General features: G+C 41.8%; 1 long non-coding RNA gene across 6 annotated transcripts in view; it reads left to right on the plus strand.

The window, feature by feature from the left end:
- The window catches only part of LOC142052800 (uncharacterized), a 39,943-nt gene extending 27,582 nt beyond the window's left edge, over positions 1-12,361 (plus strand). Inside the window, exons 3-6 of one of the 6 annotated variants that reach the window (XR_012659003.1) lie at positions 717-787; positions 1,638-8,068; positions 8,573-8,621; positions 9,170-12,360. This is a non-coding gene — a long non-coding RNA (uncharacterized LOC142052800). Of the gene's footprint in view, positions 1-716; positions 788-1,637 lie in introns of all 6 variants that reach the window. The other 5 variants (XR_012658999.1, XR_012659001.1, XR_012659000.1 and 2 more) reach the window with 5 other exon arrangements.
- The last annotated feature ends 57 nt before the right edge of the window (positions 12,362-12,418 follow it).

A 12,418-nucleotide genomic window follows, 5' to 3' on the forward strand; every position in this document is an offset into this window, starting at 1 on the left:
CAACCAACATTTTCTTTCTATAGCATCTTCCTCTGAGTTGTCTGAATTTGAAAAGTTATGGTTTTACCACTCAGGACATCTCTTACCACTCAGTGTAGAGGCTGCTAGTTTGGCAGTTTTCTATGCAAGTTTAATCTTTTGTGAACTACTATGCCTGGTAAAGAAATGCTGGGCTTGCAAGATCAAAAATCCTGCCTGAGGCACTTCATTTTCCCTGCCCAATGAGAAAGAGGAGTGATTGCCTGGAGAAGTGGCTTGTCTGGGCTCTCGGGAGCGGGACTCCTTTGGAGTCCATTGCCCAGGGGCTATGGGTGGGTGTAATTGGGAGTACCAGAAGGAAGCCTTGCTGCCTTCTTTCCCTGTCTTGTGACACTGGGACTTCCTTCTGCCTTTCTCAGGGACTTTTTGCTTGCTCTATCTGTTTGCCCAAGCAAAAAACAGTTATGGCTGAAACTAGCAGAGCCAACCTATGAGTGAGGGCAAAAGTTTTGGAAACTTAGCAAATGCAGCACTTTGGAATTGAATCTCTCGCACTCAGGAGAGGAAGAAGTCCTGGTTGTATAGCAAGCAGCCTATGCAGACAGTACTTTCTAAACAAACGTGAGAGAAAAAAAATTTATATAAACCTGCAAGCATCCATGTGTTGAAAGAACTGCTAAAATTTTAAGTCTCTCAGGAATGGTTAAATTCTTGTTTTCATTTCCTCTCTTACACAGACCAGTCCTAGGAAAGATCACAGAAGAAGTCATCCTTGGAAAACCTATCTGCTAGTTGCATAATCTGTGAGGTAAGCAGCAGTCTTGAGTTTGGCGTAATGGGTTTGATGGATCCTTGTGATGGGGAACAAGTGACTCATGACTCACTTCGAATTTGAGAAAGAAAGCACAGTTTTGTACTGATTGTTTTGAAAGAGTTTTAGGTCTTTGTGCCTAAGCACCAGTCTGGGTGCTTAGATCAAAGACAAGTGTTTTTGGGCTGCCTGAGCTCCAATTGCTCTGACTTTTGAAAGTCAGGGATGGTTTCTTTCCAAAATGGTAATGCAAATAATTGGAAGCTACTTCAGAAAGTTTGATCGAGAATAAAATACAGGAAAAAAGAAAGATTCAAAAGAGAAGAAATATCTCTTATTGGATACTTAAATTTAGGCATCTGGGACTACATTTTGAATTGTAGCTAAATTATTATTATATGATAGAGCATAGGGCCTGTTAGAAAGGACAGAGCCTCCTGAAAATCCATTTTTTAGGGATATTGGGACTCTAAAGAAATCCAGGGGAAAAGAATGAAATGTTCATCAGTCTAGAAAGCATGGACTGTGAGAAATGATTGGAAAAGGACTAGATGATCTCTGGAGAGCCATCTCAGACTTACTTTTAATGATTTTACTCTTAGCGTCTTTTCTGGAAGGGTTTAATGAGCTTTATAAGCATTAACTAATTCAGAGAACTACCTAAGAGATGGAAGCAGAGGAATCAGTAGGAGAAAAGCCTCCCGAAGTCAGAGACATTGCCAGGGGATGATTGTTTGCCTTATAAAATTAGAGAGCTGCTCTCCATTTGTAAAATTAGAAAGAGCAAGAAGGGAAGAAAAGAGTACATTAACTTCATCATGCTAATCAATTGAAATTCTATAAACAGGGAGGTACCGCTTGGTTGTATCAAAGAGAAGAATCAAAAAAGAATGAAAAATTTCTGCAGAAAAACTGTCTTACTTCAGCTGAGGCTTTCTACAAGCTGTCACAACATTACCACTGACAGAACTGAAGCAAGGAAACCAAACCATGATGTACTACTATTACTCCATCAACTGCTGAATATAAGAGAGAATTAGCTTTTTCTGACAATAATACTGTTGCCTTAAATTTTGAATGTTATATGGATACTGAAGTCAAGATGTTGGGATACACCCAGGGCACTGACATTATTTTCCTAATTTCTTGAAGAAGTCTGTTTTCTCTTCCTGTGGATGGGAGAGCTAGAGACAGTTCACTGTTGGCAAAAATATTGGTAAAATTGCCAAGCAGATTACCTAAATAGAAATGACTGGGCCTCAGCTGTATGCCACTAAGACCATAGCAAAGATTAAGCATTGTCCCTGCAGTTCATCTCATACTCTAGGCCTCCCATGTGGAAGGAGAAAAGCTGACTTCAGTCCCTGTGTCAAAGCATGTTTAAGATTTTCAGGCAAAGCAGGACAGCACAAGGAGGGAAGGTGCATACCGGTGGAGTTCTTTCCTATTCCTCTGGTGTGCTTCAGCCTGCCTTTTTATGGTGAAATTGGACAAAGTAGATGTTTTGTGTTGAAAAAGGAGTTCAATAAGTGTATTACTGAGTCCTGTGCAGTTAGATTCCTCTTGAGCGTCCTCATCCACGGTAGCCCTCAGCAGACATTTTGCCGACCGTCCTCAAGCTTACAGGGATGGGTGTGTCGCACCTTTGGGTGAGCACAAGGAGGAGCACACAGGAGGACTTTGCAAGGTCTGTTAGTAGGTAATTCATTCCAGACTCCTTCAAACTGAATGTTATAGGCTGTAGGAATCTCTCTCCCACCCTTAGCTGGTAATAGGCTAGCTAGTCTAAGGGCTCCCTCTATAGCCAAAAGATAGGGGTAGGTATTTGCAGACGGTAACAGACTGTCTTAAGCTACTCCACCTTAGGCTAGAATGAACCACCATATGGAGGGGCTATCTTTAGTGATAGAAAGAGGCTAGACAATGAGTTCAGACTAGACAGCTAACCTGTACATTAATAGAAATGAGTTGTAGCCCAATCACATGTTTCAGATAACCTGAATGAAATCTTTGGGGCTTTTGGTGATGAGAAACCATTCTTTATTTTAGGAAAAGATCAAGCCAAATATTTTCAATTTGTTGTTCTTTGGGGCTGGGGTCGGTTTTTAGCAGGTAAGCCTGATAATGCTGTCTACATCCTTTACTGAAGAGGAAGAGACCTATGCTGTAGATCTAAAGACCAGTCCTGCTGATGAGCCATCCAGAAGCAGGAACAGATTTAGCGGGGCACTGTGAAGACTGTACCCTGCTCATGCCCATGAGAACTGTATGTGCTTCTCATCAGGTCACAGAAGTAAGGCTGCAAAGGCCATCCTGCTTTTCCCCTATCTTCTCATACCCATGCAGGTGTTCTAAAGGGGCACTGTGTTTTTGAAGAGGTAGGAAGATACATAAAAGCAAAATACAGTTTCTATTGATGGCATATGAAAGTTGTATTATCAGCTGCTCAGGTGTCATAGTACTTCCTCACAGCTTTAGGGCATTTCACACAGCCTTGGAGAAGTAAGTACTTGACAACCGAGATGTAAGTAAATTGAGAGTTCAACATATTCTTAAGATACTCTTGAGTTGCTCACAGGAAGAGCTACACAAGGAAATATCAATGTAATCTGTCCTTCAGTTCAGCTTGCAGGATCCATCGTCCCAGCTGAGGGATGGGTTATTCGGGGTTCTTTTTACTACATTTCACTAGCGTGCAGGACCAGCCCCTATTTAACGTACACTACCTGTACCTTTCTTGGACTGCAGAATTTTGCTTTTCTCTCATGATTGTGTCTCTAGTTCTATTAGGGTAGTATCTGATTGCTTCACAGATATTACAGTATTTGTCTTCTGACCACGTTTATGAGATGAATCAATACAATTATTTCTGTTTTGCAATGAGGAATCTGAAGTGCCAAGATTATGAATAACACAGTCAAGCATCTATTGATTTGGGGAACCTGGTTTGAGAACTGTTTTTCTCCAAAGCGAAGTATTATGCTGGGGTATGGTTCCCATCTGTTGTAGCTGCTGGTTCTGGGTCTTCACATTGGGCCCTGGAACATGAGGAACACAACCTCAGAGGCCATCTATGAAAATCTAAGCTTAAGTGGAAAGGGAAGGTCCTTAATTTACGGGCTTGAAGTAGACAAGGGTAGGTAGGATAAATTCAGGCCTAAGTGCCTAAATCCCTTGGCGGAACTTGTGTCTGCCATGTGACAAGGTTGCAGATTCCAGTAGTATTTGTGGCATAGGACTTGGCATCTCTGAAATGTAAGTCTTCCCTGATTTTGCTTCCCAGGCGTCTGTGGGACCGCTCAGTGAAACTGAATTCAAAAGAGACAACCAGCCCCAGATAGTCTTCAGTCTTCTCAGAGACTGGCCTCACACTCCCATGCATCTGTCTGGTGGAGACTTTTTTATTTCTGAGAAACTTCCCATGGAGGGTCCAGCAGCCTGAAGCCAGCTTGGTAGCCATACTACACTGATTTATAGATGTACTGAATCTGATCCTAATCACCTTCCAACAGGTTTTCTGTACAGGGTGGAGACACCATTTCCTTAGTAGCTTATGCAGAGAAAACATAAGAAAACAGTGGCTTTTTGTAAGTCAGCAAAACCTCTTTTCTCACAGTCCACAGCAAACTAACCACACCACAGAGTGTGATACCACAGACTGTGCATCCTGTTGTCCATCCCCAGCAAAAGAGGATCACTGGTTCTTCTCTACTATGGTGTGGTAAATTTTATTGCTTTCTCTCTCTTTTTTTAAAAAGGCAGTACTAATTGCGTATAATGGGCATGGAAGACCTAGCTTACAGCAGCTTTGTCCACAAGTGAGATATTTTATAACTGCTTTGTTAGTTGAATGGTTGTGGATAGGCTGTTTGTGCCACTGTGCAAAGCAGTATCAGTGTTAGCAGGTGTGATATGAAGCCAAGTCCATCTGTATTTGTGCAACTCTCAGATCGCATTGCAATAATTGTTTTATGCCAGTATATTTAGCACATTTAGCACACTAGCACAAACTAGTTTGCCATTCTTCTTGGAAGAGATTGTGTAAGTGTTAAGATGAAAGCAAGCCACAAATGAGTGATAAAAATAACTTCAGCTGAAAAGCCATCTGAGAAAGAGAATTCAAAGGAAAGCTGGTATTTCTGCCTAAGTTGTACTAACAAGCATATGCTGGGATAAAGCCCTACACAAAGCTTTAAGTGATTCTTAGGGAAAAAATATATTAGCATTGGCTGAAGTACACTTGGATTCACCTGAAATCACAAAACCAAACGCTGGCATGTTTCTTCAGGGAATTAACATCATACACTGATGCCCCATTTTACAAGACTTCTTCAAGTCACAATATATTTTCAATCTTATTAGTACTTGTCCTTGGATAGTGGAGATGTTTAATGTCTGTTACTGTTTTTCACACTGATGAGGGACCATTTCTTATCTCCTAGTTGTTTATATGTTAAATGCATTAAACACACAGTGCTCACCACCAACACTTCCAACTTCCCTCCCTTCACTCATTTCAATTAAAAGACTGTCAGGTAGGTCTAAGCCCAACAATCTTGTGTTTTTTTTCTCTGAAATCAGGGAGTCTTTCCTGGGATATAGCCTAACATTTTCTCTGCCTGAGAAAAAAGCCCAGAAAAATTAGTGCCAAGGGCTCTGGACATGAGCCACCTGTATCAGAAAGCTGTGGCAAGTGAAAACACAATTTATCAGTTGGCTTGAGAATCAGTGTGAAGGAGAACAGGATGACCCATTAGGAGGGGAGACAGGCTGACCAGCTGACACTGGAGTGCACTGGGATGGGTGAGCGAGGATACCTGATTATCTTCTCCAGTTCAAGAGAATGAAAGGAACTGCTGACAAAGGGAGAGAAAGAAGTTGGGCATGGAAATCATGTAAGGGCCCCCAGAGTTTCAGCCAGACCTCTGAGATTTTCAGGTTCTTAAAGAAAGTTGACGTCAGGCAAGTTTCAGAACTTAGTGGCATTATGAGGTCATTTCAGCAGAAAATTGTAAACCACAGAAAGTTCTGTGTCTCACTTCTGGGTTAATTTATTAATGCAGTTGGGGTTTGCATTGGATAATGTATTTGAGTTATAATGTATTTCTAATAGAGAAGAACAAAACCCACACAAGGTATCAGAAAGAAGACAGCATTTCTATAGCTAAGATTCTAGTGTAACGACTACAGGTAGTTATAGTTGTGGCCACAAATGAGCAATATAATTGACTTTGGCTGGTCCAACTCTTCTCCTTTATATTTTTATCTTAATTAAGAGGAGAAGGTAATAAGTAGTTCTCATTTGGATCTTTTAACACTGATGTCAAGCCCTGGAAAATGTTATACCCGATGACTATTGCATCCTGCCTCACTGAATTCAGTGGTGGATCTCAAACATGTGATAGAACCTGGCTTTAAATTGATTATCATATACAGACCTGTGAAATCTCAGGCTTTCAGGGTGAGGCACTCTTTCACCCCTGTTTTGGGTTTCCCCAAAGTGGTGCCTAAATTTGCAGTGCCACACCCAGCCTGTCTACCAAGGCGCTCAATGCTGCCTAGCTGGCCTCATGTGTGGAGCAAATGTAATGCTCACAGTTCTGTTATTGGCAAAAAGGAAACACCTTACACGTAAACCCGGGAATTTATTGTTAGTATAATTGAACTTTTAGCACTCTAATCCAACAATCATTATTAGTTCAGATCTAATTACCTCAGAAAAAGAAAGAAAAGAGAAAAAAGTTAAAAATACATACTTCTGGGCAGGCATATCCTAATAATAACAAAAATAATAGTTAAATTTGTTGTATACACAATTCCTAGTTTAAACCCCTTTTCTAAGCATAAAGCTTTTACTCTTCCACTGCTCCTCCAGTCATAAGGCTGACAGCTTCAGCCTGTTGATCCCTCATGAAAGGGTCCCTCTACACCTCATCCTCTGTCCCTATTTCTCAAGGCCTCTGCTGTCATACTAGGACTGTTCTTCTCTGTGTTGCAGCGTCATGTTAGAGTCATGTCAGGAAGAATAACTACTTTCTGCTACTATCTGTATAAAACCTGTGGTTGTGCCGCACAAAGGTAAGCAGAACTAGGACAAGTTAAATATAGGCACCTGCTCAGAAGAACTGCTGTTGCAGCTAAACCAAGCAAAAATAAAGCTTCAGGCAGGTCAACATGAGTTCAAACAAAGCCAGGCTGGCAAGCCTCAGTTCTGAGGCCTTGCACACGCAGTACAAAGCGTGTGGCCTGGCAATAGCAAAACCAATATTGTACTACTGGATGAAATAACCATATTACTGGTCTGTAGAAGACACTTAGAAAGCACAGTCTCCATTCACAGGATTAAGAAGTCTCTCCCTTGTTACATCCACCTGGAACAAGAGGTAATACTCAGTGAATATTTCACAAGACAATACTAAGAAGTTATAGTAACATATTTCAGGAAATTTTCACATTTTTGAGCTGGAGATGGTGAGGCCAGAGGAGTTCAACAACACCTTTTTCACTCACCAACCTTCTGCGCAGGGCAGCTTTGCTCAACCCCAGCTCTTGAGAGCCAACAACCTGGCAGGACAAAGGCACAGACTCACCCTCTAGCATGTTTACAGCAGAAAATAAATCAAGGTACTAGAGAAGCTCCTGAAACAGCAGAAGTAGTCCTTAGGACTGGGAAGTAGTCCTTAGGAGTGGGAAGGCTGTGCCCCAGAAGAAAGAAAAAGGGGCAAGGAAACTGAAAGCTCAAGAGTATATTACAGTGGGTTGAAATTTCGGAGTAGGAGAGTGGCTAAAACAGCTCCTGGAATTAAGAGCAGTGCCAGGTCATAACTTCATGTTTCCCCCTCCTGCTGAGACACGATGGTCTTTCACTTTACAACTTTATCATCTACCATGCAACAGCTGTTGTGGACATATTTTTTTCCATATTCTTTTTCAACACCCTGTCTGGGTTCCTAGCAGTTGGTGGCACTATTTGGTTTTGTCACAAATCTCCCATTCTAGCCGCAGACTCTGAGGCTTCTTCATGTGTCCCATGCCCCTGCTGTCACAGACTACTGACAGCCATGTCCCTAAACTGCTGAAGAACCTGAGAGACTCTCCAAAAGCGAGTCCTGGGGATGTTTTGGCACACAGGCTGTAATAAGCGGAGAAATGTGTTTGTATTCACAGTTACAGGTGCATCTGAGCTACATCCAGGACCAGCAGCCATATGACCTGTTAGTCATAGCGCTCAGCTGCTTATCATCCTGATCACAGCAGAACACTTTTTTGACCTCACAGGTTTGTGTCTCTGAAGCAGTCTCTCTGCGTATTTATTGTATTTACTGTGTTGGCACATTTCTTATTTTGAAAGTGACTTTGTTAATCTATTCAGGACCCTGAACTGCCCATTGTAGAAATTGCACTGGAAAAAGTAGTTATTTCTAGCACCTAAAGCACACTTTTTCTAGGTCTTTGCCATCTAGTAGTGTGTGTGACTTGTGAGCTAACCTTGTTTTTGTGAAATAATCTGCAGCGTCTTTTGAATGTCAGACAGCATTTACCAAGTAGCCTAACCTCTTGAGAGTGTGTGGTCCCAGGGTTGGAAAGCCCCCAGTGACAGGGGTCTGCCTGGAGATCGTTGCCATCAGCATCTAATGGGCAGCAAAGAACAGCAGGTAGGAGCGTGAATAAATTTTTCAGCTCTTCAAAGGCATATAATCATGGTTTCCCAAAATCACTGAGAAGATTAGGTTAAGTAATTCAGTGTTATAAGATGAAGTTCAATGTGATTTTTTTTTCCAGAGCTGTATCATCCTGAAGTATCAAATGATTTCTGACATCATTTCAACAGGTGCTTTCTATGGGTTGATTCCCACATTTTTCATACTGCTTAAGCATCTTAAATGAGAGTTCTACCTGTGTTTTTCTACTTAGTTTTAATCTAGGAGCTTGAGCAGATGCAGCCAAAAAAAAAAAAAAAAAGTTGAATAAATGAAACTCCAGTATTTAGTCAGTAATTAACATCCAATTTTCTTCTCTGGAAGTGGAAGAGGCAAGGAAAGTAGACATCATCTACAGCTTCTGTGCATTGTCTCCCTTAACCTTCTGTCACTCTTCCCACATAGCCCCTTAGCTAGGTCACATCCTCTGTGCCTGCTAGACGATAAGAGCAAATCCAGATGCCAACACAGAACAAACCAGCACTTTACCCTGCTCTCACACGAGGTGCAGCTCTTCATTCTTCCTTATGGAAAGAGGAGGGCTTTGTGGGGCCAAAGAGATAGAGAGCAAGAATGTGCACCACCTCCAAATACTGTCCCTGAATAGGCAGAACCTCAGTTTAAGGAAATTTTCTTCCTGTAGAATGATCTCCCATGTTCACTTTTTTTAATCTCCCAGGAGCCCTCATCAAACCAGGTTTCTCATGACCCTAGCTGGGGGAGATGGGCCAAACGTGATGCATCTAAAATTCAGTGTCACATCTTAAGATTGGGCTGTCCCGTGGTAAGTCAATAAGACTGAGGAACGTTACAAAAGCTGTCAACTTGGCCATCGCAGGCTGGAGAAAAGCCAAGAGAAGTCACCAACAGGACCACATTTTACATTATTTTCTTGCTTTTCTAACTCTCCCAGTTCTTTGCGCTGCTTTGCACTCTTTTATTATACTTCCTGTATTTTAAAGATCTGGGAGGTGTTTTTGAGGATGTGCACATTTGAATGTTTTGTTGGACATTGCCAAGTGGTCTTGGACTAGAATAAGGACATACTTTCCTGTGTAATGTCATAGGCATCGTACTACAAAAGGGCAGAGAAACATGAAACACAGAAGAGGAGGATTATGAAACATATTAGATTAAAATCAATAGCTAGAAAGTACAAGCACAGTCAGATGCATTTTAGAACTAACTAGGGAAATGTTACCAAACATTGAAAGTGGTACTTAGCACTTTAGCTGGCAACCTAATATCAATGGTAGGTGTTACAGCTTGGTCCTTGGAGAAACATTAATTGCTTTAGTTGTGCAACATCTGATTAGGAGATCTGTTATACAGACAGCAATAATTTCCTCGTTCCATCATCTTCAGAATAGTGATCAACTTTCCACTAACTCAGTGGAACAAGATTGGGCTAGATATTTTGGCATATACCACACACACCACACACCACACATTACCACACACAGCACCAGGAAATCCAGGTGACATCAAACCTGAATGTGCCTTGGTGCTTTTGCAGTCGTATTTGCAGCTGATAACATCTGAGCACATGAAAACTAGCTGATCTGGTTATGACTAGATTGCAAACTTCTTTTACCAATTTTACGTTGTGTCAGAACTCTGGAAACTGAGAAGATGATAGTGCATCTGCTTTCTGCCTTACTCCAGGGAGAATATTACATCTGCAGAAGAAAGCAGATTGTCATTGACAAATTTCTACTGAAAAAAAATGTATAATGCAAAAAACAGCAGTACCAGCTTCTTAATAGTATTCTGCTCATGTAGTGGTGTTACCCAGAACCACAGAATCAGAGAATCACAGAATGGCAGGGGTTGGAAGGGACGTCTAGAGATCATCTTGTCCAACCCCCCTGCTTGAGCAGGCACACCTAGAGCAGGGGGCACAGGAACACATCCAGATGGGTTTTGAATGTCTCCAGGGAAGGAGACTCCACAACCTCCCTGGGCAGCCTCTTCCACTGCTCTGTCACCCTCACAGGAAAGTTTTTCCTCAGATTCAGGTGAAACTTCCTGTGTTCCAATTTGTGCCCATTGCCCCTTGTCCTGTCACTGGGCACTATTGAAAAGAGTCTAGTCCCAACCATTGCAGCACATGGAAGTGCAAAAATTTGGGAACATTGCTTAGTATCTCTGTAGATTCTTTCTATCAGATATAAAAGTAGCATAAAATCCTGTGGATTTACAACATTAAAAATAAAACTTCATGTTTAGAGAAGAGGCACAATGCTTCTGAGAGCTCTGCTGTGTATGAGTACTTGGGGTGATGCTAGGTATGTTTGTGTCTCTATTCTGGTAGTTCATACAATAAAAGGGGCAAAATAGCTACTTGTATTATTCCTTTTTGCAGCCGTATCAGACAGAGAAAGAGCCTTCAGAAGGGAAAAGCATCCTAAGAATCTGCAATCTTGATCTGTGAGAGATTGACTGCCTGAGCAGAGGATGGGTTGTTTGGATCTCCCCTTCTGGATTCTTAAATTCCAGTCTTTCAAACACAGCAGTGGAAGACAAGGAGGAGGAGGAGGAAGAAACTCTGCAGTCAGTCCAACAAAACCTGTGTTTTTTACTTCTTTGGTTAAGGCTTCACATACTGTCCTGGTTTCAGCTGGGATACAGTTAATTTTCTTTGTAGTAGCTAGCATGGGGCAGTGTTTTGGATTTTTGCTGGAAACAGTTGTGATAACGTGGACATGTTTTAGTTGTTGCTAAGTAGCGCTTACACTGGTCAAGGACTTTTTCAGCTCCCCGTGCTCTGCCGGGTGCACAAGAAGCTGGGAGGGGGCACAGCCAGGACAGCTGACCCAAACTGACCAACGGGATATTCCATACCGTATGATGTCATGCGCAGTATATAAAGCTGGGGGAAGAAGGAGGAAGGGGGGGATGTTTGGAGTGATGCCATTTGTCTTCCCAAGTAACTGCTACGCGTGATGGAGCCCTGCTTTCCTGGAGATGGCTGAACACCTGCCTGCCCATGGGAAGTAGTGAATGAATTCCTTGTTTTGCTTTGCTTCCGTGCGCAGCTTTTGCTTTACCTGTTAAACTGTCTTTATCTCAAACCATGAGTTGCCTCACTTTTACTCTTCTGATTCTCTCCCCCGTCCCACCAGGGGGGAGTGAGCGAGCGGCTGCTTGGTGCTTGGTTGCTGACTGGAGCTAAACCACGACACATATCATTTGGGCTAAATGCTGCTATTACACACACACACAGAGCATAATTTCAGTGGGAGCTGGACAAAAAAAATAATAGAAACAAAAGAGTTTTGCCCTTGTCTTGTAACCCAGAGAGAATCCTAGTTTACTGCTGAAAACATTGCTGCATTAATGATGCAAGACTCTCTTTGAGACATTTTAGGTTCACACTTGCGGAATTTCATGATGGCTTTGGAAGAATTGTGCATGTCTGGGACATATGTGGTGTGTATCACTTTGAGTGACACAGCAACCTGAAAAGGGGCACGATCTTTGAAAAATTACAGTGCTCTTGATCATCTTGTCTTTTTGAAATTTGAAATTCAGCAAGGCAAATAAACAATTATTGAAAAATATTTAGAGACCTTATCCCTTATTCCTTATTATTTCTTCTGACTAACAAGACTGCAAATATGATTCAAATCTGTGTTTTAAAACCAGAGAGTCCTTGAATATTGTCTTTACCTAAAAGCAGTCTTTGCTTTGTTTTGGTCTTTCTTACACATCTGTTGACAAAACAAAGTGATCAGGGCAAATTGTTTGCTGTTTCACACTTGCCCAATTTCAATCAGAAAATAGCTGCCAAAAAAATCTTCTAGGTATGAAAAAAGCTTCTAGATATGAAACGACCATTCGCTGAAATCTAGAGGCCTAAAATGTGCAGGGACTTTCCACGGATACTTTATATCCTTGAAGCCAGCTCCTTGGTGCTGTAAGTCTC

The sequence above is a fragment of the Phalacrocorax aristotelis genome, chromosome 2 (assembly GCF_949628215.1).
Source record: "Phalacrocorax aristotelis chromosome 2, bGulAri2.1, whole genome shotgun sequence".
NCBI lineage: Eukaryota > Metazoa > Chordata > Aves > Suliformes > Phalacrocoracidae > Phalacrocorax > Phalacrocorax aristotelis.